This window comes from Dendropsophus ebraccatus, chromosome 1 (assembly GCF_027789765.1).
Source record: "Dendropsophus ebraccatus isolate aDenEbr1 chromosome 1, aDenEbr1.pat, whole genome shotgun sequence".
Lineage (NCBI taxonomy): Eukaryota > Metazoa > Chordata > Amphibia > Anura > Hylidae > Dendropsophus > Dendropsophus ebraccatus.
The window spans coordinates 139,203,636-139,228,927 of NC_091454.1; positions in this window are offsets into that span (position 1 = coordinate 139,203,636).

The following is a 25,292-nucleotide window of genomic DNA, read 5'->3' on the forward strand; positions in this document are numbered from 1 at the left end:
TGTACTGGAGATTTAATAGAAGTAATTTACAAATCTATATAACTTTCTGGTACCAGTTGATTTAACAAAATAATAATAATCATTTTTCGCCATAGTAACCCTGTAGGCTATGTTCACACAACATACTTTTTATTAAAAGAATGGCCGTTGTTTTCAGTTTACACAATGGCTGTTCTTTTCATAATGAAATTATTTGCATTAAAGTCAATGCGAACAACAGCCATTGTTCACGCAATGTATTGAACAACGGCTGTTGTTTGCTACACCCGTCGAAATAACGATCATGTCAATTATTTCTCGCCATTGTCCATAGACTTTAATGAAATTTGCATTTAAAACAATTGGCACTGTTTATATAGTGTGTGAACATAGCCTAAATCTGTGCAGCAGGCGCACAAAAGTATTAGCCAAGTACAATGGGGCTAATCCTCAATTTCCACAAAGAATTTTTTTGCAGCAAGGGTAAATATATGCTGGAAACACGTCCATTGCATCTGAACAGGGTTAAAGGGGTTATCCAGCGCTACAAAAACATGGCCACTTTTCCCCCTACTGTTGTCTCCAGTTCAAATACAGTTTGCAATTAAGCTCTATTTACTTCAATGGAACAGAGTTTCAAAACCCCACCCAAACTGGAGACAGCAGTAGGGGGGAAGTGGCCATGTTTTTGTAGCGCTGGATAACCCCTTTAAAGTAACCCAGATCAGACACATAGGATGAGAACTGTCACTGGGTTTAGGCATTTGAACACACCCTTGGGGCAGTTTCACAAGTGCCGCTGTGCTGCAGTTTGATGATGCTGTTTTTGAAGCCAGAACAAGGGATAATAAAGGGAAGGATGTTAATGAAGGAAAGATCCTGCTCTCTCAAACTTCATTAAAACGGCATGTGTGAAAGAAAAGAGTGGAATGGTAGTGTTATGAGCCAGGAGTTAAACCAAGAGGAAAGAAAGGTATGAAGGAAAAACTAAGGGGGACATTTATCAATGGAAAAATGCGTATTTTTTGGCGGAAAGGGGCCAGATGGGAATAAATTTATTTGCAAATGGCGGTTTTGTGAATAAAATATTCGCATCGGGTTCCTTTCTGCTCAGTACGCCAGGGGGACGGAGAGGGGGTGTGAAGGGGGCGGAACGGGGGCGCGGACTCAGAGTCCGTACTATTCATAATTATTTTCGCAAAAAAATAGTCAGGAAACCTACTCCAGCTCTGAGCTGGTGTGGGTTTCCTGGCACGCGCCCTGGTGCGCACGGGATTTATGTAGAGGCAGTCCGCCTTTACATAAATCTCCGTACTGCCAGAACTGTGGGACATTTTTAATGTTTCAAAGAGTTTTATTGAAGATATTTTTTTCAAGAGTGATTTTTCACATACAGGAAACAAAGGAAATAGAGAGAGAACAAAACAAGGACCACCAATCATAAATCAAATAGTACAAGTTACATATGTCCCAGCAAAGACAAGGCCTGAAGGTCACATCCAATGAGGATATAGCGCAGTCCAGGTAGCAAGCAGTCCAGGTGTCATGTTAAGGCAGAGCAATGTCTTCGTAAGACTAGGCAGTCAATCAGAATAACGAATAACAGCAATATAGTAGAACAGTTATAGGACCAACAGAGTAAGCAAATGGTAAACAGACCAAACAGTAAACCAGTAAGTAGGCAGGGCAGCATCTCCAGGAGGCTACAGCGAAATGGGCATTGTGGGCTGCAGTGACTATCAATAACATGCAATGTAAAGCAACACACCAAGGTGGGGGGGGGGGGGGAATGGACGGAGGAGGAGGCGAGCAGATGCGGGGACATTTTTAAGTACAGCACAGACTTAATAAATGTCCCCCTAAGGGTTCTTAACTCTTTTGTATCAATTTTTGGCTTGGCTTCTAAAGTTTGTAACAAAAACTGCTAGTAAAACATGTCATTCCAGCTTAAAGTGTTAAGGAGCAAACAAGCTCTCTCAGCGCTCATTTGCTCCTCGTTCCCCGCTCGCTGCTGCCGCTATTCAACGCGGCTGCAGCGAGCAGGTGAGTGCGGGAGGGGGCGGCGGGGAGCTGCGTGGGGGCTGCCCGGGGGATCGCTGATCGTCCGGGCAGCCCATAGGATATAGCAGCGTCTGCTGCCAACGCTCCTACTCAATGGAGCAATGGCAGCAGATCGTTGCTGTATCAGTCTCTTGTTTTTCAACATGTTGAAAAACAAGCGACTGCAACGATCAGCTGACATGAACGATGTCGGCTGATCGTTGCACTCTATTCCACGGGACAATTATCGTCCGTAGCGGCCGATATCGGCCGTATACGGACGATAATCATTCTGTGGAATAGGGCCTTTACTGTAATGTTTCGAGGGTGGCGGGATACACTGTAAAAAGAACTGCCGCACCATTCCTGCCACTGTTCCGATGCTGCCACCCGCCAGGTACGGATTTCTTCCAACAGTGTTTTTGATTGCATTGAAATCAAAGAAAATTTTTCACAGCCTATCTTGCCACCCACAAAACATTATAGTTACCCTTTAAGGCTGGTATCATACACAGTAAAATAAAAGCTAAATATGGCTGTAATTAAGAATGAAAATAAAACAATGTGTGAACAGATGAAAAAAAAACTGTATTTTGCAAAAGCAGGTGGTAAATAATGAGCACATTTGTCATTTGGATGGTCGTAATCAATTACAGCCGTTATTCCATGCCAGTGATGATAAACCATTGGCACTTCAGCTCGTTATCATACCTAAACAGCTAAAGCCATATCTTCGGTTGTCCAGGCATAATGGGAATTGTAGTTTTCCAACAGCTTGAATGCCAAAGGTCCACCATCATTGTTCTATACAGTGTGTGAACTACTGTCCAATTTCCTATTGACTTCAATGGAGAGCATTTTTATATTGAAAATACTCCATATTTTAACCCTAAAGTTACGTCTATATTTTTTTTTTTATTTCACAGTGTGTGAACATAGCCAGATTATGTTAAGATGACATAGCAGGTTTACCAGCATTCACTATTCCAGTGCAGGCTTCCTGCGCTCAGAAATAGCCCAATAGACAGTCCTTTGGATCCATGCTCCAATATCTCTCTATGGCCACGACCACTCAATGTCTTTATTAGGACATTTTTTGGGATGGCCGGCATCTCTTGGCCAAATAAAGTCCGTCACTTTAAAAAAATGGATATTATTTTAGAATAATGGGCGTTATTTGGTTGAGAAATCATGGCCATTTGAAAAAATGACCGTCAAACAGCCAAAAAAAAAAAGTCATTGGGGGAGATTTATCAAACATGGTGTCAAGTGAAACTGGCTTATTTGCCCCTAACAACCAGTGCAAGTAATAAAAGGGAGGCTGATTATGATCAGCATTTAGGTTCTTGTCAAAGCCCAGTGCTAGAGCATGGTAGAGGTGCTAGAGGTGAGTAACCCTTCACTATCCTAGACTACCATAATCCTTCAGTACGGTAAACTAGCAATAATGTTGGCTTTTATCTCTTTTAATAGCCTACATTTTCAGAAACGTTGTACCTTTAGTACCCTAGCCCATCAGAGAAGAGGACATAAGCCCCTCCTCCACCTTAGGCTACCACATACATTAGAAAGCTGGCATTAATCCCTTTCCTAGCGTAATTATTCAGGAACATAGATTTAACCCCTCCATTATTCTAGACAACCAGGGAAGTTGACATTACCCCTTTAACTGCCTTAGACCATTAGGGGTGTTGGTTTAAAAGGGACCTGCATAAAAAATGTATTTTTAATATTATTGTGCAGTCTATTATGCAATATTCCAATGATGTTATTTATTTTGTCACTACTACTCCCTGTTACCAAGAAGCAGGAATATAATATTTATCAGATTGGCAAAAACTTTTCTGTTGCAAAAATCAGCGTTCAGGGGGTGAGAGTCTGATTCATGCTTCCTGCTGCAATATCCCCTGTGTCTGATTCATCCCAACCTAAGCCCCCCTCCCCCAGCTACAGTCAATACAGTCCAGTAGCAGTCATTTTTATTTTTTTTTTTTTCATTTTTTTAAATGAAATTGCTGTTCATCTGACTATTATCTGCAATGTGCAGATAGTCAACCAAATAGTAAGATTTGTCTTTAGATCCTATTACTACCCTAGGCCACTGGCATTGCTGACCATCTAGTGCGGGGGAGGCTAGGTGGACAGCCTCCCCAGGTGTGGCATCGAGCGCCACCCCTACTGCAGCCTGAGCGCTTGGTTTCATCTCTGGTGTAGGCGTGATCAGGCAGTAACACAGCCATAACCGTAGCTGCCCTTACTGTACCTGCCTCACTGAGATGAAACCCTGCAATCAGGCTGCAGTAGGAGCATCCCTCAACGCAACATCACTGGGGGTGGCAGAGACCATGGCACCAATCTTGGCAGGGAAAGGGTGCGCAATGGTGACACTGACCACCAATAAACTAAAGTGATTTTAGAGAACAAAGAAGACACAGACACATTTTATAAATGTATATATCAATTGTGCTATATCTAAGCTTAAGCATGGTGCTGACAACTGAGCAAGAGGATGACAGTACCACTTTAAAGAGGATGTACCACCAGATACATCCTCTCTAATATGAACCGACGGATCGAATGGTGCCTGTGCACGGCGCCGTTCTAATGGAGCCGCGTCATACAGGGGAGGAAATTCCCTCCCACTGGGGGCGGCCCGGCCTACCTCCAGTGCTTGAGCACCGGCCAGTTACGGTGCATAGAACGGCGCCGTGCATGGGAACTGGGCCACGGTCCAAAAAACGGACCGCGGCACCGGCTTCCCTGTGACGGCACCATTCGATCCGTTCATATTAAAGAGGATGTACCTGGTGGTACATCCTCTTTAACTACTCAACTCAATAGCTACAAAGGCATATAGGAGTTATAAAAAAAACGGATTATACCACTATATAAAGTTTGAAACCCAGCAAGAAAAACACAGACAAACATTTACCAGAAATCACAATTTCATCATTTACTAAGAAACCATAAAAGAGGAAGAGCCACACTCCCAATCCCAGATGTGGTAACGTGGTAATGTTTCTTGGTCAGTATCAAGTTGTCTCTGCTGTTGGTGCAGTTCTGCTCATTCCATCATATTGAAACATTTGCAGTTTACCTAGAGATGTTTATGCACATATAACTACATTTTATATGTTATTAGCTTTACCTTTGTGACATTTAATTGCCAATGTGCACATACTGGCCAGCTATCACCTTCTTTTATCATATGTTTCTTCCTCTTTTATGTTTATATACTATTTTAGACAAAAGATATTTATTGGGGCACATTTATAAAACATGGTGTAAAGTAGAATTGTCTCAGTTGCCCCTAGCAACCAATCAGATTCCACTTTTCATTCCTCACAGATACTTTGGAAAATGAAGGGTAAAATCTCACCTTGGTTCTCCAGGTAGATTATCTGTAGTAGTAGTTGTACAGGATGTGGCTCTCTGTTTTTCTTGCCCACTCTTATTTGTTGAACAAGCCTCTGGTCAAGCACTTCTGTAGCTTTCTCTCAGTGCAGTGATCTTTGCTTGTAATCGGCTCACTGCTCTTTTCTCGCAGTTCGAGTGCTGCTTCTGTTATTTGTTATCCAACCTACTTTTTTTCTGCCAAGTTTTGATTCTCTTTGGCAATAGTTCAACTTCTGTAGAAATAAATAACTCTGGTCCTTCCTAAGGAAGTTTTCTGTGTGATTGCTTCATCCGAGTGCATCTTCCTTGTACTTTGGTTGCAGGTAGAATGATGACAGCTGGGCTGCTGTCCAATCAGGAGCGGGGGGATGAGGGGCGGATGTCAGTGCACATAGTACTCATACACCTCTGACCTGTAGTAAAGGAGCTGTGGATGATTTGTCTGTCACATTTCTTAGGGTATATTTGTCAATTGGGAACAATTAGGTTTTTTCACATTTTGTTTTATTGCAGTCTTGTGCTGTAGCATAGCAATAGGGGTCGCAATGGTCACAATTACAACTAGGCCCCTAGTTATGGCAACCCACACGTTCCCCTTTGCCACATACTGGATCATAATACAGGCCCTGTATTCAGTTATATTGGCATCCTTAAGACTTCAAGATTATTGAAAAGCTAAATACTGACAGGAATAAGAAAGTGCTCCCTCTGCTCCCTGCCCTGCCTCTGTGTGTGGTGTGGGAGTGATTAGTGCTGTCTGCACCCACTCAGTCAGACCTGAGCAGCAAAGCCAAGAGCAGTTCAAGAGATGAGACAGGTTAGTATTACCAGGGTTATTTAGGGTTAGTATTCCCCTAAGTGGCTCTTCAGATTTTGAAGAACTATAACTCCCATCAAGCCCTGTTTTAAGGACAAATTAATTAGGAATAAGGGGCACAGACCATTAGGGGGAATGGTGAGACAGAACAGTTGGCATGATGGCAGATCTTACTGATTTCTTTGATTATGTCACAAAAGTACTGGATGAAGGTGGTGCTGTGGATATCGCCTGGACAGAACTGGACTTCAGCAAAGCCTTTGATACAGTTCCCCATGAAGAGCTGATAGAGAAGTTGGAGAAAATTTGACTTAATCCCTGGAAAGTTCAGTGGATTTGTTGTTGGCTGAAGGATAGATATCAGAGGGTTGTTGTTATTGGTCTATATTCCGAGCAGGAGACTGGTTACAAGTGGTGTGCCACAAGGGTCTGTTCTGGGTCCTATTCTTTTTAATATGTTTTTGTAAGTGACATAGGAGAAGGTTTGGTAGGTAAGGATTGTCTGTTTGCTGATGTGTGCAATAGGGTTAATATTCCTGGAGGTGTCAGTAATATGAAAAATGATTTAGCTTTGCTAGATAAGTGGTCCAAACAGTGGAAATTGCAAATCAATGTTTCCAAATGTAAAATAATGCACTTGGGAGAAGAAATTCTCTATCTGAGTATCATATTGGCAGTTCTGTGTTGGAAAAGACTTCAGAAGAGAATGATTTAGTGGTAGTGATTTCTAACGGCCCTATTACACCAAACGATTACTGGCCATATTAGGCCAATGAAGAGCAAGCGAGCACGGATCTGACAGGTCGGCCCATGTAATAGAGCCTTGAAAATGAGTCACTAGTACAATCAGGTGGTGCTGGGCTGTATAGCTAGAGATATAACTAAAAGAAAGAAGGAGATTGTGAAGAGGGTTTTCTGTTGTTCTGGCAGCTCAATACCTCTTCAAGTGTGCATTGCGGACAGACAGATCTTTAAATGGAAATTGTCATGCAGACCCCATCCTACACTGAGCAGTGATTTTGTTGGCAGCACTGGATCCAGCCTTTGGCTATTTTTTCTTTTTTGTACATGTGTTATATGGCCCCTTTTTGGGAGTATCCTGTTGGTGCCCTAGCCATCTCCTTGCAGTCCTTCCAGAACAACCAGTGTGAAGTTCCAGCCTTTGGAGGACCCCCCTGCCTGGAGAATCTTGACCTGGTACAACTTTACGGAGGTGATATGCATAAAGGGGCTATAAGATGAGCATTGCAATTGGTCACCTACTATAATCCTACCTCAATGTTATCACACAAGGTGCTTTTTGCCATTTTTCTCTCTCTATGCTTTTCTAATCCTGGATCAAAGTTCACCATTCCCTGAGGGAATACAGCTCTGAGAGGAATATAGAGCTAGCTACTGTTGGTCTATGTGAAGGTTAAACGTTACTAGAAAACATTTGTCCTATATTGCTTCACTAACAAGTGAGACCTTGAACTTGAGTTTTTTTTTTTTAAGTTTATTTAGTGTGGTGTGAAGAGCTGCAGTTGAGTTTGCCAACTACAGGGGGTTTTCTGTCCATGGTACTGACTGGGTGTTCTTTATCTTCCAAGTGTATAATTGATCCAGACTAAGGGTGGTATTACACGGAACGATTATCGTTCGAAAAATCGTTAAATCATTCGCATTTGAACGATAATCATTTAGTGTAATAGCAGGCAACGATTAAACGACCAACGAGAAATCGTTGATCGTTTAATAGGATCTGGACCTATTTTTATCGTTTGATCGTTCGCTCATCGTTCGCACATCGTTTGGTGGAATAAGAATTCACAGTTGAAACGTACGCAATAGCGACGACTAAACGACCGCAAGAACGATCATAAATAGCGATCATCGTTTCGTGTACTTGGGCGAACGATTTCGGGTCGTTTGCCTTAGCGGTCGTTTAAGATCGTTAATCGTTAGTCGTCGGAAAATTGCTTGGTGTAATAGTACCCTAACTCTCCTCCAGACTCTGACTCAGTCCATTTCCTTAAAAAAAAGAGATGGAAAAATCTGGACACTGTATCAGTAGTCACACCAACCAACAAATATTGAAAAGTGAATGTATATTACTCGATCTATATTAATACATAAATAACATAACACCACAAAAGACTTTAAAAAACAATAAAAAAGCTATATAGGTAATAATCACTCTAGATGGCTGGACATTATCCACCAACCCACCAGGTAATTCACATAATAATATAATTATTCCACATGATCCAAATTAATGTACAGATATATCCAAATGATAGCAATATACTATGTGGAAGGCCCTTATAAATAAATATAATACACAGTAGCAAAAAATAGTGCAAAATAGATTTACTCTACCCTGATTAGTGCAAAGCTAGACAAACAGTTCATAATCACTACTACTCTAAAAAGGTGCAATAAAACAATATGTCTCTAAATACAAATGACATATAAAGTACATGCAAAAAGGGGCCAAATCTACATCAATGAATAGTCAGTCACCCTAGGACCATGGAAGGAACAACCTGGTGCAGATTTCCTGCACTACAAGACCTTGTCTGGTTATAGGTGTAGCACTTTACCATTCCTGATGATTACTGCTGCTGACCTTTGGACTGTCCTGACTATTCTTCTGCTGCATTGCTGGGACTCCTGGTTCTATGGATTTGACTCTGGCTTGCTTACTGGACTTAGCTCATGGCCACTACTCTGGTACCTCTACTGTCTTCATATTTCCCACCAATACATGTTAAATATGCTTTTGTCTCCTCTCACAATTCTGCCAATCTTAATACTTTGATCCTGGGGACTCCCTGCTGTTGAGTCCACAGCACCAGGTTCAAAGGTGAAACCTGTATAATTCCTTAGACCGATTGTCAGTGCTACTGGATTATGTAAACAGACTAGACTACTAGTGGTGCATAACATGGGGCCTTCATAGATTTAACTTTTAAAACACATCCCATAGATGTTGGATCAGACAAAGGGTCCTATTCCACAGGCCGAGCAGGGCCCGATCAACGATGTAAATGAGTGGCGATCTGCTAGATCGACACTCGTTTACTGGGCCTATTCCACGGCCCGATGATCATTGAGCGGGGGCTGCAAGGACATCGTTACCGATGTCCTTGCAGCCCTTGCAGCAGCATACATTACCCTACATTCCTTGATAAAGCGAACGCGAAACGTGCGTAGGGTGAGTAGGTAGAGGGGACATCATATGTATATGCAGTTACCAGGGGTATATGTGTGTTTATGTATATAGGTATATACTTTTTTGTATTTATTCATTTGTCGTGGATCCGGTACACACCAATTTAACATAGGTTGAACCCCTTTTTATTGGGTCGGTTACTTTATTATTTATAGCACATTCTGCAATATATTTTGGAGTACATCCACATTTTTTGTATTTCTTTATGATTTTGAGTTATATACATTAATAATACACTTGGTTTCATTTAGTCACATACTGGTATTTGCTTGTACGTATACACACACATACATATATATCTATTTATATATTTCTCATGAATATGTGCAATATACTATTATACAAAGATATGTTAATCTGATATATGTCCCCTCCCCAATTTTTGGTGTATGATACTGTCTTTTGCCTTCTGTTTTCAATGTAACTTTTTATTGTGTAATAATAAAGATTCAATGTGATATATTATTTATTGTCTAGCAAAAATTCTTTTGGATCCCTTGTGTGGATTCCTTTTTTGTATGCTAAGTTGCGTTTTTTGCGTATAGGCCAGAATATTTAGGGCATCTTGTGGTATATAATTGCTGTCCAGGCTTCTTCTCCGCACTGTCTGCATCCCAGGGTCCCGCGCGCTCCGTCTTCTGAATGGCCGGTCAGCTGACAGGCCACACTCAGCCAATCACAGGCCACGGCGGCCTGTCAGCTGACCGGCCATTCTGAAGATAGAGCGCGCGGGTCCCGGGGATGAAGACAGCGCGGAGAAGAAGCCTGGACATGTAATGTATGATGATGCTGCTGCTGCTGTCAAATCGTCGGTCACCCGCCGCGCACCGCTATTCAACCGTAGCGATGCGCGGTGGGGGAACGATGATTTTAGGTCTGGCCCTAAATGAACGATCAGCCGATGACACGATCATCGGCTGATTGTTCTCTCTATGTCACTGAACGATAATCAGCCGAATCGGGCCAAATGGGGCCGATCCGGCCGATTATTGTTACTGTGGAATAGGGCCCTAAGATGTGGTGAATTTAGAGACCAATGTCTCTAAACTATGTGCCCATTGTAGGCATGGACACTTTGACCTGCACAGCCGACTGCAATGCACTGTATGTTCTGTCACATGGCTATCATAGCCAGGAGTAACCTTTTTAGCAGTCTGTGTTACAGTAGCTCTTCTGTGGAATTGTTTGAGACTGCATATGTGGTGAGTCCCCGCATTGCTATGGCGGAGGGACGGCCAAACACTTGCTAGATGGTGAGTTGTGACACAACTTCTGTGGTGGTTGGCCGAGATGTAGCTGGCCCCTGAGATGTTGTGTCGTGACGCCAGTGTCGGTTGGGCACACAGGTATGGTGGCACACCTGCTTTTATTTTAAAGGGCCAGTTACACCTTGTTCCCCTGTGGACAGTGATCTGCCGGGCTGCTACGGTGTCCCTTGGGTTAGTGTAGTCACGGTGGTTCAGAGTGATGTAGTGACCCTCCCAGACTATCGCTACCGGCATCCACAGAAAGGGGAGATGTCCCAAGGATGTAGTGTACACTGTGTCAGAGCGAAGAATCACAGAGTCTCTTTACCATAAATATTCGGTTGTTTACTTGAAAAGTTCTGTTTTTTAAGCAAAGTATACAGCTTTCCCTTGACAGGGTACATTTCTCTTGAGAAAGCACTTGATAAGACACTTGATAATACACACAGTAGAACACGTGATAATACAGGATCCAGTTCTGTGATAGGAGTATAGTGGAGAGTACAGTCGTGCTGACTGAGTAGCCTGTAGAAAAGATACAAACAATCAGAGGAGCAGAGAGGAAGATGTTGTAAGAGTCTCAACCCAAGTAGTTTTGTGCTCTGTTGGGATGTTGGAGGATGAAGTAGAAGAATACTCAGAAGAAGAAGACAATACATTGTACCCGTGTTTTGACTTTTGGGTCTTCGCCCCACCTAATGCCCACCAGTGTCGGCTGAACCATCCTATGAGGGTGACACAAGGCTTTGTTACCTGGCATGAGCGGAATGCTGAAGGTTCCCTGCTTACAACCACGCTGCAAGATAGAGTTCCTAGGCTCCATCCGGACCAGTTCCTAGCCTACTGCTGTCTTTGGATACTGTCCTGCACTGTGACTCTCCTAGTCCACGGCGTGGGTTGAGATGATCTCTGACTTGTCTTCTCCTGTAGGAGTTTAACACTGCATAGTTTTGTGTAGCATAAGCTGAGGAGAAACAGCTAGCTGTGTCTTGTCTTGCTTCCTACTCATACAGGAACCTGACTAAGACTGAACTGAAGGCAGGGGACCTGGCAGAGGGCCAGGGCCCAGAGGGACCACTGTAGAGGGCTTGCTAGCTTGCGTCGTTCCTCTACAATGTCCAACACAAAAGACACATACACTTCCTCTACCCATGTGACTTCCTTCCCCAGCGTATCTAAAGTGCGCTGTGAGTGGGTAAAGAGTGCATTAGAAGAAGTAAAGTGAGAGGTGATAGGATAAAAGAAGAAAAGTTTCCTATAGGTTCACAGAACCATGTGACACACAAATAAGCAATAACCCTTTACACACTTCAGCCGTGTAGCATCTAAGTACACATACTCACAATAGCGACATCTAGTGGCAAAACTTTAGCACTACCTTCATCACCACTGATTAACAATAAGTACAGGCTTTCGTAAAGGATGTAACCAATAGCCACACCCATGGTAGGACACCACACATAGCTTTTCTCTCCATGCACCTTAAGGCTGTGTTCACACTATGTATGACACCGGCCCTGTCACAGAACGGCTGCTGTCAGTGAAATTCTTCCTGAATTACCTGAAGTAACGGACGGATGAACTTAATTTCTTTTAATTGGGATGCAAGAGCATTCGGGTGTGCCCGCATTCCAATTAACCACAAATGACAATATAAAGTGCGTCTGGAGCTGTACTTTACATTGTCTGCTGTCAGGCATGTCTGTTTTCGGTGCGGCTGCACGGAATCCCAGCCGGAGTGTATAGATTGTATACACTCCGGCCGGGATTCCATAGCAATGAATGTCATAGGTAAATTCATTAAATAATGGCCGTGGTTGCAAACCTGCAACTACAACCGTTGTTTAATGAATTTTTACGTAGTGTGAACTTAGCCTAAGGGTATGTTCCCACTACGGATTAGAAGGCCGTGCAACAGACTCCGCTTCAAGTTCCCCCTGTCCCATAGACTCAATGATATTCTGAAGCTCAATCTACCATGCGCACAAACAATTGACATGTCAATTCTTTGGGCGGACGGTGGATTTCGTTTGAGAATATGATTGAGTCTATGGGACAGGCGGAACTTCAAGCGTGGTCCGCCGTGTGGCCTCCACTTGAAATTTCCACTTATATTTCATAGTGGGAATAAACCCTAACTTCAAGAACTGGCTTCTATAGTCATACGATAATCAATATAAGTCACGGCATCTCTAAGTAATGTTACTGCTGATCAGTGTTAGGAGGAATGTCCTTATGGATATAGATCCAGTGTACGTGAATTCCTAGAATGTGCTCCATAGCATGCCCATAGGTCAGTGACTTGTAGAAATTTCTGTAATGTCAATGTTATTTTTTGCAGCACTTTGGGGCTGGTATTCTCTGTGATATGTGAGTTCAAGTGTTGGGGAATGGTTAGCTAGCTATACAGTAGTTTTGTTTGTACAGGTCAGTGTTATTATACATAAACTGTAAATATCTCTATGAACCTTTTACCTTTACTTCTGTAGAAAAAACCATCTTTGTGTAAACATATGTAATAAGGGACAAACTGCAAGTCTGTCCAATGTTAACATGGATTCCCCCTGCTTTTTATTTCACAATCTAAAGTTTTGAAGCAAAGAATTGTCTGCTGTCTATATTAATTGTAAAGGTTGCCATACATTTTATATTGATGTCAGCTGAACCTTTCCCTGGCGGAGGGTTCACCTGTCAGTATAAAGTGTATAAGGGGGGTCTACCGAGTCTCCAATGACAGATAATAGGGTTGGGTGTGGAATTTCACCGCCTGACCTCTTTGTTCCCAAATAGATAAGAAGGGTTACCCTTCTCCTCCCCATAGAGAACACAGGGATGTTCAGCCACAGCAAAAGTTTGTGTAAGGGGTCGACAGGAGAGATGACCAAATGATCATGGCCGATAGACCAATATAACTTTAAGAATATGTCTCTTACATACGCAGAGTAAAATTATACAATAATGGCAGCCACTACTTTGGGGCACTAAAGGGTAAAACACAAGGAAAAACAGTTCAGAAAAATCCACCCCAAAATCAGCGTGGAATTTGCTGTGCAGTTTTTGGTGCAGATTTATCACACTGCATGCAACTTTTGTTTATTATACAAATGGTACATAGATAAGGCTGGTGGTACATATTACAAATTATTACTTCTCCTTTTGTATGTACATACAATCTCGTTGTAACATATGTATTTAATAGTCTAAAAAATTTAATATTTATTTCTAATAATGATGAGGTATTATAGTAGGTACAGTATGTAGCACCTCTTTCTCTTGCTGATCTGATATTGGGCATAAGGTTATGCCACTGCTGGGCACACTAAGCAGCACAAGGAAGTAAAACCTCTGATGCCCAGCAGGCATCAAGAGTTTGTCTGGTTAAATAAAATAGGATTTGTGCTCAATATCTGCTGGATTTTGGATTGTCAACCCAACAACTGTCCTGCCTGGTAAGCAGTCCCTCAATACCTAATATCCAATTTTGCAGAGAAGAACAGTGCTACATATCCTCTTTAAGGTTTCCTTTTTTGTGTCGCTACCACCTTATTGTTATGTAGCAAATTATGTTTGTCCTTATTTTCTAAAAAATTGTGCAACGACCAAAGCACTCCTGTTAGTCAAAAAAAAGACTTTCACAACATTAAAATATGGTTGATAATGAAATGAAGCAAAGTTACAGGTTCCGTAATCCAAAAAGAACCAAAGTCCATAAAAAGAGAAAAAAGTAACAGCTTCAAGGCGGATTCAAAGTGCAAAAAAAGTGCTATTTATTACCTCATGGTACATACAATTCAGCAACGTTTCGACCTACATGGTCTTCCTCAAGCTTGAGGAAGACCATGTAGGTCGAAACGTTGCTGAACACAATAGTCCAGGCGATTTTAAGAAACTTTGTAATTGGGTTTATTAGCCGAAAAATGCATTTTTATCATGAAAAAGCAGTTTAAAAGTCTACCCCCTGTCTTCATTGTTCTCCTATGGAGAGAGCTAAATAAAAGACCAAAACAGGACAACAAAGAGTTAATCTACAAACACATCACCCTTTATCTCCTCTGACAGTCACCACTGACCTCTCTGAGCTCTGATTACAGTGTTCACCCAGCTCCATGCCTGTAATCATCTGTTATCTGCTTTCTGTTGTCGGCTAACTCCCTCCTCCCTCCCCTCTCCCTAGAGCAGACTGGGTACGTCTGATGCAACAAGTCACAATTTCCTGATTTTTTGCAGTGGATGGAAAAGAGGAGGAAGGGGGGGGGGAACGTGGGAAAAGGCTTTTTAAATGCAGATAATGGCATATTTGGCTAACAAACCCAATTACAAAGTTTCTTAAAATCGCCTGGACTATTGATTTCTGCAAAAAAAAAAAAAAAAAATACGACATTGACTCTTCAAACCCTGTTCACACTCTAAAAACCTCTTAAAGGCTGTAATGCAATGAATGTGATGCATTCAAGAAATTTGTCTATCTCAGCATTACGAGATTATAATGTATAGTACTGGTAATTTCTTAATATTAATCCCTCTCCTACATGTTGTTTCATCATTTAATATGACACTGTCACCCCCTTTTTACATTCCAATGGTCGGCGAGGGGGTGGGGCCTATGTGCCTATGACGTCATGGAGGGGTTGACAGGGGGTGACAGCGCTAGAATACAAGGGACATCATCAAGATGGCAGCGCTGGCCTTGCTGCACCGGTACAGAGGAGTAGGTAAAGTATAAGATACAGACTGTAAAGGCAGTCTGTATCTTCATGAAGTCTATTTATGAAGATACAGACTGCCTTGCAGTCTGTATCTTTTTACTTTACCTACTCCTCTGTACTGATGCATCAAGGCCGGCACCGCCATCTTGATGACGTTACTTGCGTTCCAGCGCTGGAACTCAAGCGACGTCATCAAGATGGTGGCGCAAACTTGCTGCATAGAACAGGGAAGTAGGTAAAGTAAAAGATACAGACTGCAAAGGCAGTCTGTATCTTCATAAATAGACTTCATGAAGATACATTCCGATGCTCGGCATGATGGGAGTTTCCTGTCTCGTGCCGGCTCTTTTGAAAAGAACCGACGCGAGACCGGAAAGGAAAGGCGAATAAATTAAAAACGGGGCCACAAAATAAATTAATTATATTTGTAAATGTTAATAAAATTTTAAAATTTTAATTTAATGGAGTAATAAAAAAAATGAAGAAATTGTCCGTGATTGGTTCTCTTTAAGTGTACTTGTGATAAAGAATACAAATGATAAAGAATACAAAAAAGAGCATATTGACATTATAATTCTTCGATAGTAATATATATAAACACTGCAAATGTCATCCCAAGAACACATTCCAAGCGTCAGATGAAAAGTAAATAAGTAATTTTAATGTTATCTTAGTACACTGTGTATTAATATTTAGCCAACTGTGGATGGAGCAGAGAATAAAGATGAAAAGAGCATATGCCCAGAAAGTGCTCTGGATGATCTAATTTGGGTATTCCTCTATTAATGTAATAATATTTTATAGGAAGATAGCCTTGGCCTTAGGTTTTTGCAATAATCATACATGTTATAATAGGAAACTGACATCTCATTTTACTGTCTGCAATCTCTAAATGTTCAGGAATCTCCACATTTCTAGAAAAAACTGTAAGGCCAGGCATCCTGCCCTGCAGCAGCCGCATCTGGACAAGATCTTGCCCATGTGCAGTAGTTAGTGCATTTTTACCAGCAAAATTGTGTAGCCATTGGCCATGGGATATCGAAAGTATTTTGTGTGCATGCAGCCACAGCATGAAATCTTAGTCTAGATAGTAGTTTTGGAGGATAAATACTCCAATAGAGATGAAATCACTCTTTGGCCTAGATCTATCAATCTGTCTGAGACAAAAATCAGACAGATAGCAACCAGTCACAGCCCTCTCTCTGAGATCAATGGGATCTGACTGGCTTATCACTATCATCACACCTGGAGGAACACACCTTACACATTAGCTCGGTGTGATAAAATCTGCATTTTTAGGCTATGTTCACACTACGTAAGTTTCCGGCCGTATCGCGTTCCGTGAATAAGCGGCCGGAGATTTCCGTAGTTTGCGTACAATGGAAAGTATACGATGTACGGCTGCACAGTTCACACTACGTACGAACTTACGCCCGGATCGTACGTGGCGCCGTAAAAAATGAACCAGACCATTGTTTGCGGACGAAAATGCCGTAACTTACGCCCGTAGCGTTACATGCGGTCCCGTACGTAGTGGTGATTTCTTCATTTTTGCAGCTTTTTGTGCCGATCCAAAAGGTTCTGTGGGGTGTCCGGGGCTAGGCAAAGATTTCCAAGTAAAAGACAGCTGTCAGATAGCTATGTAGGGCGCTCGGGAAGCGTAAGTAGACTAGTAACTTTGCGGTCCGTACGTAGCCGGCCGCAAGTAGCGTAAATCCCCGGCCGGAGTTTAACGCGTATATGTGGCCGGACATATACGCAGTGTGAACATAGCCTTAAACAGCAGACAGATTTTAAAAATCCCAAAACTAATGTCTGGTTATGCATCTAATAAACGCATGCAGCGGTGTAAGGTATGATCATGATTTTTCAGTTTTTTTTCTCAGCTGTAACACTTTTCCTTCTGCTACCTGACACTTACTCTAAAAGAGTGGGAAAAGGGAGGTTTTGGGTTGTAGTCTGAGGGTTTGTTTGTAGTCTGTAACCACAAACTGTATACTGTATACACAAAATAGGAATATTTTTCTTTTGTTCAACACTATTTATAAAAATACCCATTCTTCTCTCTCCTGTTCTTTCATAATGTAGACAAATACTTTTATTCTCTAGTATGAGGTGTAAAAGAGGCTTTCCCAAGCACAGAGGGGGCCTAACCACTGTATGGGAGCACAGATGAGGCCTAACTTCTGTGTGGGGGCACAGGGGGGCTAAATACTATATGGGAGCACATAGGAGGCCTCATTTCTGTGTGGGCACACATAGGAGGGCTAACTACTATATGGCGGGATCCCACCTCCGTCACTGACTGGCTGAGCGGACTTGAAACGTCACGTCTTAAGCCCGCGTCAGAGACCAGGAAGTGGCCAGGCAGCGGGGACCGGAGCACCGAGACACGGGAACCGGGGAGGTGAGTGGACGTCGTTGCCCTCAGCCATCTCCTCCCTGGCCAGATCGGAAAAAAGCCCCCCCCCCTCCCGCCAGAGTACCCCTTTAATACTATAGGAAGGAAACCTGCATACTATATGTACGCAAGGAACCTAAATTGTTTCTCTGGTGGATTCTGAAGAGAAGAGTCATGTCTTGCATCAGAAAAGACGCCCCCTTGAGTTGATGAATATAAGTCTCTGTTTCAAATATCAGCATGCATGAACATCTGTGTATATATATATACTGTACACACACACACACACACACACACAATAAAATAAAAACATGATCTATACATACACATGTGTGTGTTTGTGGTTTCTGTAGATCGCCTCAGGCAGCAGAGAGTCTTGATTCACACCTGATCACATGCCTCTGACATCAGTATAAATCAGGAGCTTTTCTTGCCACTTCTAGGAGGTGATCCTGGCAAGGACCCCCTTGTGGCTGAGCGCAGAAGACTCGGATTCCAATGCCACATAGAAATTATCGCGGCTGTAATGTAGGTCCTTCAGACTATTCCAGTGCAAGCAGCAAAGGGACTTTATTGAATAATATGCTTAAGAAAGGCCTGATAGTATGTACAGGCCGAAACGCGTCGCTATTATTCAATAAAGTGCCTTGGCTGCTTGTACTGGAATAGTCTGTAGGACCTACATTGCGGCCGCGATAATTTCTATGCGGCATTGGAATCTGAGTCTTCTGCGCTCAGCCACAAGGGGGTCCTTTGGTCCACGGATCCTTGCTAGGATCACCTCCTAGAAGCCTGTTCACACAACTGCATCGGCAGCGGTGCCCCCGGAGGAGCCGCGCTGACATACATGCAAAAGCGCTCTATAGTGTTTTGCCTATATCATAGCACAACTTATCTAGGTGAGTGGGATAACCCCCCACACCCTTGCACACACTACAGAAAGCTTACTGTCATTATTGCACCAGAGAGCGCCCCTATTCTTTTTTTTTCTCTCACATACATACATACAAGTATACAAACAGGGGTTATCATTTAGATTTGACCAAGGCCATAAAGCTGGTTTGTACACTCAGGTATCATTATGACACTGGGAACTCCAAACCTATTTAAATTTTCCCGCTTCCTATAGGTCCCGCACAGCCAATCAGTGCATGGCCCCACCCAAGTCAATGATTGGCTGTGTGCGACCTACGAGAGCTGGGAGCCTTAGATGCAGCCCAAGTGTGGAGCAGGTAAAGTATGCTCTGGGTGGCGGCTAGTTAAAGGGGGTGAGTATGCCCCTGCGAGTATGTAACCCCAGTCAAGTCCACAGAAGAGGGAATCGCAGCGGATTTAGTTGCAGAACTCACAGCCTGAAATCTGCTGCGATTCGCTATGTGTGAAGCTGCCCTATAAGTAGATTTTAGTCTTATGCTGTTCGAAAAAAAGAAACTAAACACATGAAGTCTAACTTGTACAGAGAGTCACTGCTCAATGTGTCCAGCAATCACATGACTACCTTCTCTTTGAGTGCTAACATTACCTGGGAAACATGGGACTTCTTGTGTTTAGACTCTAAACAAAGGAAGTGCTATGTTTCCCATTATAAAAAAAAAATAATTAATGTAAATTGCAAAGTTGCTTTATATCACATCTACTGCTGATTTAGACTTTGAAAGTTGTAACGACAGTGACACTTTAAAGAGAACCAATCATGGACTAAAATGTATTTTTTTTTATTCCCTAATTAGATGTAAATTATGATTTTACCAGCATTTGTAAAATAAAATTAATTAATTTTACAGCTTCGTTTTTTAAATATTCACGTTTTACTTTCCTGCCTTGCGCCGGCTCTTTACAAAAGAGCCGGGCGCGAGACAGGAAACTCCCGTCATGCAGAGCGGCAGCAAGACCGGGCGGCCGCCAGGCCTAGCTACACCAAAGAAGCGGATTAGGTAAAGTATGAGACTGTAAAGACAGTCTGTATCTTTATGAAGTCTATTTATGAAGCTACAGACTGTCTTTGCAGTCTGTATCTTATGCATTACCTACTACTCCATGCCAGTGCAGCAGGGCCGGCGCCGCCATCTTGATGACGTCACTTGCGTTCCAGCGGTGGAACGCAAGGATCTAATCAAGATGGCGGCGCCGGCCCTGCTGCACTGGCACGAAGTAGTAGGTAGGACATAAGATACAGACTGCAAAGGCAGTCTGTATCTTCATAAATAGACTTCATAAAGATACAGACTGTCTTTACAGTCTGTATCTTCTACTTTACCTAATCCTCTGTTTCTGTGTAAGCAAGGCCGGGCGCCGCCATCTTGATGACGTAACTTGCGTTCCAGCGGTGGAACGCAAATGACGTTATCAAGATGGCGGCGCCATGCCTTGCTTACACAGAAGCGAAAGAGTAGGTAAGGCATAAGATACAGACTGCAAAGGCAGTCTGTATCTTCATAGATAGACTTAGGGAAAGATATACTTTAATATTAGGGACAGTGAAATTTAGATGATTGGTTCTCTTTAAGTTATCCTGGAGTATGTCCATTCCTATATTGCACCACCACAGTACGGGGAGAGACACTTTAACAGGCATGTGCTGGTACCAAGGGAGAACTACTACCACTCCAAGTGCCGTGACAAAAGTCACAGCGGCAACGCAACATCAGCTCTCACATTTAACACCTTGCACCCCTGGCTTACCACATGTGTAACTGTCTATGGCTTTCGCCCAATGATAACAACTTGACAATCAGCCACTATTAAAAATAGGGTTGTACTCTAAAATCATCAACAAACCCAAGATAAAAAAGGACAATAGCCTACTGACTGCACACCATTTTTTATGTTTCTAAAAGTTTAGTGATGCTGCCACCTGTTGGTTGTTCTGATTATGTCTCTTCAAAAGGAAGGGAAATTACTAGAGATGAGCGAACTGGGTTTGGGTTCGAGTCAATCCGAACCCAAATGTTTGGTATTTGATTAGCGGGGGCTGCTGAAGTTGGATAAAGCCCTAAGGATGTCTGGAAAACATGGATACAGCCAGGGGTCTGCAGTTTATGAAATGTTTGCCTTTCCAGAGCCTATATCTATATAGTAGTAATAATAATAATAATAATAATAATAATTATTATAATAATAATAATAACAAAAAGATAAATACAGTATAAAGGGTAGATAAAAGCAGCCTTAAACTACATACACTACCCAATTTAGTTTAATAAATTTGATTTAATTTAATAAAAAATGTGTATATATATATATATATATATATATAAATATATATATATATATATATATATACACACTTACTAATTCATGTACTGTATATACCATAAAAGTATACTAATATAAAGTATTAATAACAATACCTTTAACAACCAACAAACAGCTGAAAAAATTGGATGCCACCTTAGGGAGTCCTAGAAAACATGGATACAGCCATAGGCCATGTTCACACATTGTATAACACCGGCCATTCCGTGACTTGACCGGCAGTACCGGCCAGATGATCTTCACTGCAGTTGAATTTGCATGTTGAATAGCGGACGCAGAAAACGGAGATATCAGTTTTTTTGCGGCACCGCTAGGGGTCCCGGCCAGAGTGTATACTATGCAGGGGCGGATTAACTTTATCATAGGCCCCGGGCTGTTCACCAAGCATGGCCCCCCCACCCCACTGTAACTATGGCCAGGGCCGTCTTACCCATTGGGCAGGGTAGGCGGCTGCCCGGGGGCCCTTGCGTCCTAGGGGGCCCCTGCCCTCTGGGACACACCTGTATTTTTTGCTTTATAAGACGCACTTATAAAACTAAGTGCGTCTTATAAAGCGAAGACGGCTCCCAAGCAGTGCTGAGCACCGCAAGGAAGCGGTCCCGCCCGCCCCCTCTATTGCCGCTCACTAAGCATATGCATAGTGAGCGGCCCTGAGCCACCCCCTCCGCCCGCCCCTTCTATCGCTTCTCAGCTGACAGCCGATCAGAAGCCCAGGAAAGTGCAATGAGCAGCACTTTCCTGGGCTTCTGATCGGCTCAGCTAAGTGGCGATAGAAGGGGCGGGCAGTCCAGGAACTCACCCGTCCGGCGGCCCCAGCAGCTCCTCTCCCGGCAGCGCGCCACTCCCGTCATCCTCCGGCACAGGCAGCGGGGTACAGAGACGCTGCCTGTGTCCTGGATGTGTCGTGCAGCAGGTCACTTCCGGCACAGGCAGTCTGTCTGTACCCCGCTGCCTGTACCAGAGGATGTCGGGAGTGACGCGCTGCCGGGAGAGGAACTGCTGGGGCCGGCGGATGGGTAAGTAACTGGTTTGTTGTTTTGGGGGCCACTGGCTACTATGGGGGACACTGGCTACTATGGGGGCACTGGCTACTATGGGGGACACTGGCTACTATGGGGGCACTGACTACTATGGGGGCACTGGCTACTATGGGGGGCACTGGCGATTATGGGGGGCACTGGCTACTATGGGGGGCACTGGTTACTATGGGGGGCACTGGCTACTATGGGGGGCACTGGTTACTATGGGGGGCACTGGCTACTATGGGGGGCACTGGCTACTATGGGGGGCACTGGTTACTATGGGGGACACTGGCTACTATGGGGGACACTGGCTACTATGGGGGCACTGGCTACTATGGAGGGCACTGGCTACTATGGGGGCACTGGCTACTATGGAGGGCACTGGCTACTATGGGGGGCACTGGCTACTATGGGGGTGACTGGCTACTATGGGGGGCACTGGCTACTATAGGGGTGCTGGCTACTATGGGGGGCACTGGCTACTATAGGGGTGCTGGCTACTATGGGGGGCACTGGCTACTATAGGGGTACTGGCTACTATGGGGGGCACTGGCTACTATGGGGGGCACTGGCTACTATAGAGTACTGGCTACTATGGGGGGCACTGGCTACTATGGGGGGCACTGGGTACTATAGGGGTACTGGCTACTATGGGGGGCACTGGCTACAATAGGGGTACTGGCTACTATGGGGGGCACTGGCTACTATGGGGGGCACTGGCTACTATAGGGGTACTGGCTACTATGGGGGGCACTGGCTACTATGGGGGGCACTGGGTACTATAGGGGTACTGGCTACTATGGGGGGCACTGGCTACTATGGGGGTACTGGCTACTATGGGGGGTACTGGCTACTATGGGGGGCACTGGCTACTATGGGGGGTACTGGCTACTATGGGGGGCACTGGCTACTATGGGGGGCACTATATGGGGGAATTGGCTACTATGGGGGGCACTATATGCAAAGATGGGGGGGATTTGATGGCGGCGGTTGGGGGGGGGCCCAATTCGCACCTCTGCCCAGGGGCCCATAATGCTGTTAAGACGGCCCTGACTATGGCAAATCGGCAACAACGGCCGTGATTAATAACTTACATTGTGTGAACATGGCCATAGGCTGCAATTTCTCCTCTGCTGGGAGTCAAATACTGAGCATTTGGGTTTGGAGAAAGTTTCTGAACCGGAACAGTTCGACAAGTCTGCTAAACACTGGTCACCATTTCTCTTTGACATGCTGTATGTGGTTTTAAGCGTTTTTATACTCTTTTGGGGTACATAAAAAGATGAGTTATTAATTTATACCAACGTCCTACTCTGTATATGTATAGCAGCGGTAGGAACCCTGGCTCTCCAGCTATTGCGAAAGCTTTGGCTGTCCAGGCATGATGGGAGTTGTAGTTTTGCAACAGCTGGAGAGTCAAGGTTCCCTACCCCTGATTTATAGGGTGTATAGTTTGACAAAGAGGCCACAAATAAACTGGTCAGTAAAAAACTAACAACCGCGCATGACAAGTATAATGCTTAGTTTGTTGCTGCAGTGTTTATATGTGGCAGTGGTGCAGCTCCTTGGTGTTGAATTCTGCAGTCTTCAGATATGGCAGTGATGCAGCTCCCTAGTGCTATATGTTTCATGTGGCAGTGGGCAGAGTTCATACACCGTTGTATACTATGGGTGCTCCTGAATACCAAATACTACAAATGAATGCACTGACACGGCCATGCGTTTTTCACAATACTTCTTAAATTCTTTAGTAAATTTCAAAATGCATTACAAATACATCCAACCTTTTGTGATAAAAAGTCTGAACACCCACGAGTGCAAACACATAAAGGGGCTCCGTCTTCACGCTATGCAGAAGCCCATGAAGTCTGTGTGTCCAGTTCGGCAGAGACCTCCGTATCGGACGGGAGGCCAGTAGCTGGCATGGGCACACTACCTTTCAGAGGTCAAACCCTCCTTTGTCAAGCGTATTCGACACGTGAAACCCACCACCAATAAATAGTGTCTCTGACACTATTTCATAAACTCAGTATTTTTTTTAATTCTTACATTCAGTATACCATTTTGTTATGCCCGAAATCCTGCACTAAATGGCTAAACCCTAATAATGCTATTCCACCCTTATGAAAGACTGGAAGCTGCAGGTCTCAATCAATCCTTGCGGATGCTGAGACTCTAACGGACAAATCCGTTAAGTTTCCTTTTGCAACAATTTTTTCTTTATATGACTTTTATCGTTGCATCACACTTCTTCTAATACTGTCCACCTAAATTCATGTGGCAGTGGTGCAGCTCCCTGATACCATATCCTACAGTGTTTAGATGTGGCAGTGGTGTTAATTCCTAGTGGCATATTCCATAGTGATTAGATGTGACAGTGGTGCTTTATTGAGCTACATTATGCAGTGTTTAGATGTCACAAAGGTGCAGCAGCATGGCGATGTGTTTGACAGTGTTTAGATGTGAGAGTGATGCAGCTCTATGATGCAATGTTTAGACATGGCAGTGGTGCAGCTTTCCATTGCTGTATCCCATAGTGTTTAAATGTGGCAGTGGTACAGCTCCCTAGTGCGGTGTTTCCTACTGTTTAGAGGATGGGTTCACACTACGTATATTTCAGTCAGTATTGTGGTCCTCATATTGCAACCAAAACCAGGAGTGGATTAAAAACACAGAAAGGATCTGTTCACACAGTGTTGAAATTGAGTGGATGGCCGCCATATAACAGTAAATAGCTGCCATTATTTGCCATTGTTTTAAAATAACAGCAAATATTTGCCATTAAATGGCGGCCATCCACTCAATTTCAACATTGTGTGAACAGAGCCTTTCTGTGTTTTTAATTCACTCCTGGTTTTGGTTGCAATATGAGGACCACAATACTGACTGAAATATACGTAGTGTGACGTGTTTAGACAAGACAGTGGTGCAGCTCCCTGGTGCTGTATTCTGACATGTTTAGATGTGGCAGTGGTGCAGCTCTTTTCTGCTTTATTCTGTAGTCTGTAGACATGACAGTGGTTCAGCTCCCTAGTGCTGTATTCTTCAGTGTTTAGATGTGGCAGTGGTGCAGCTCTTTAGTGCTGTATTCTGTAGTACTTAGATGTGGCAGTGGTGCAGCTCCCTGGTGCTGTATTCTACAGTATTTAGATGTGGCAGTGGTGCAGCTCTCTGGTGCTGTATTCTGAAGTGTTTAGATGTGGCAGTGGTGCAGC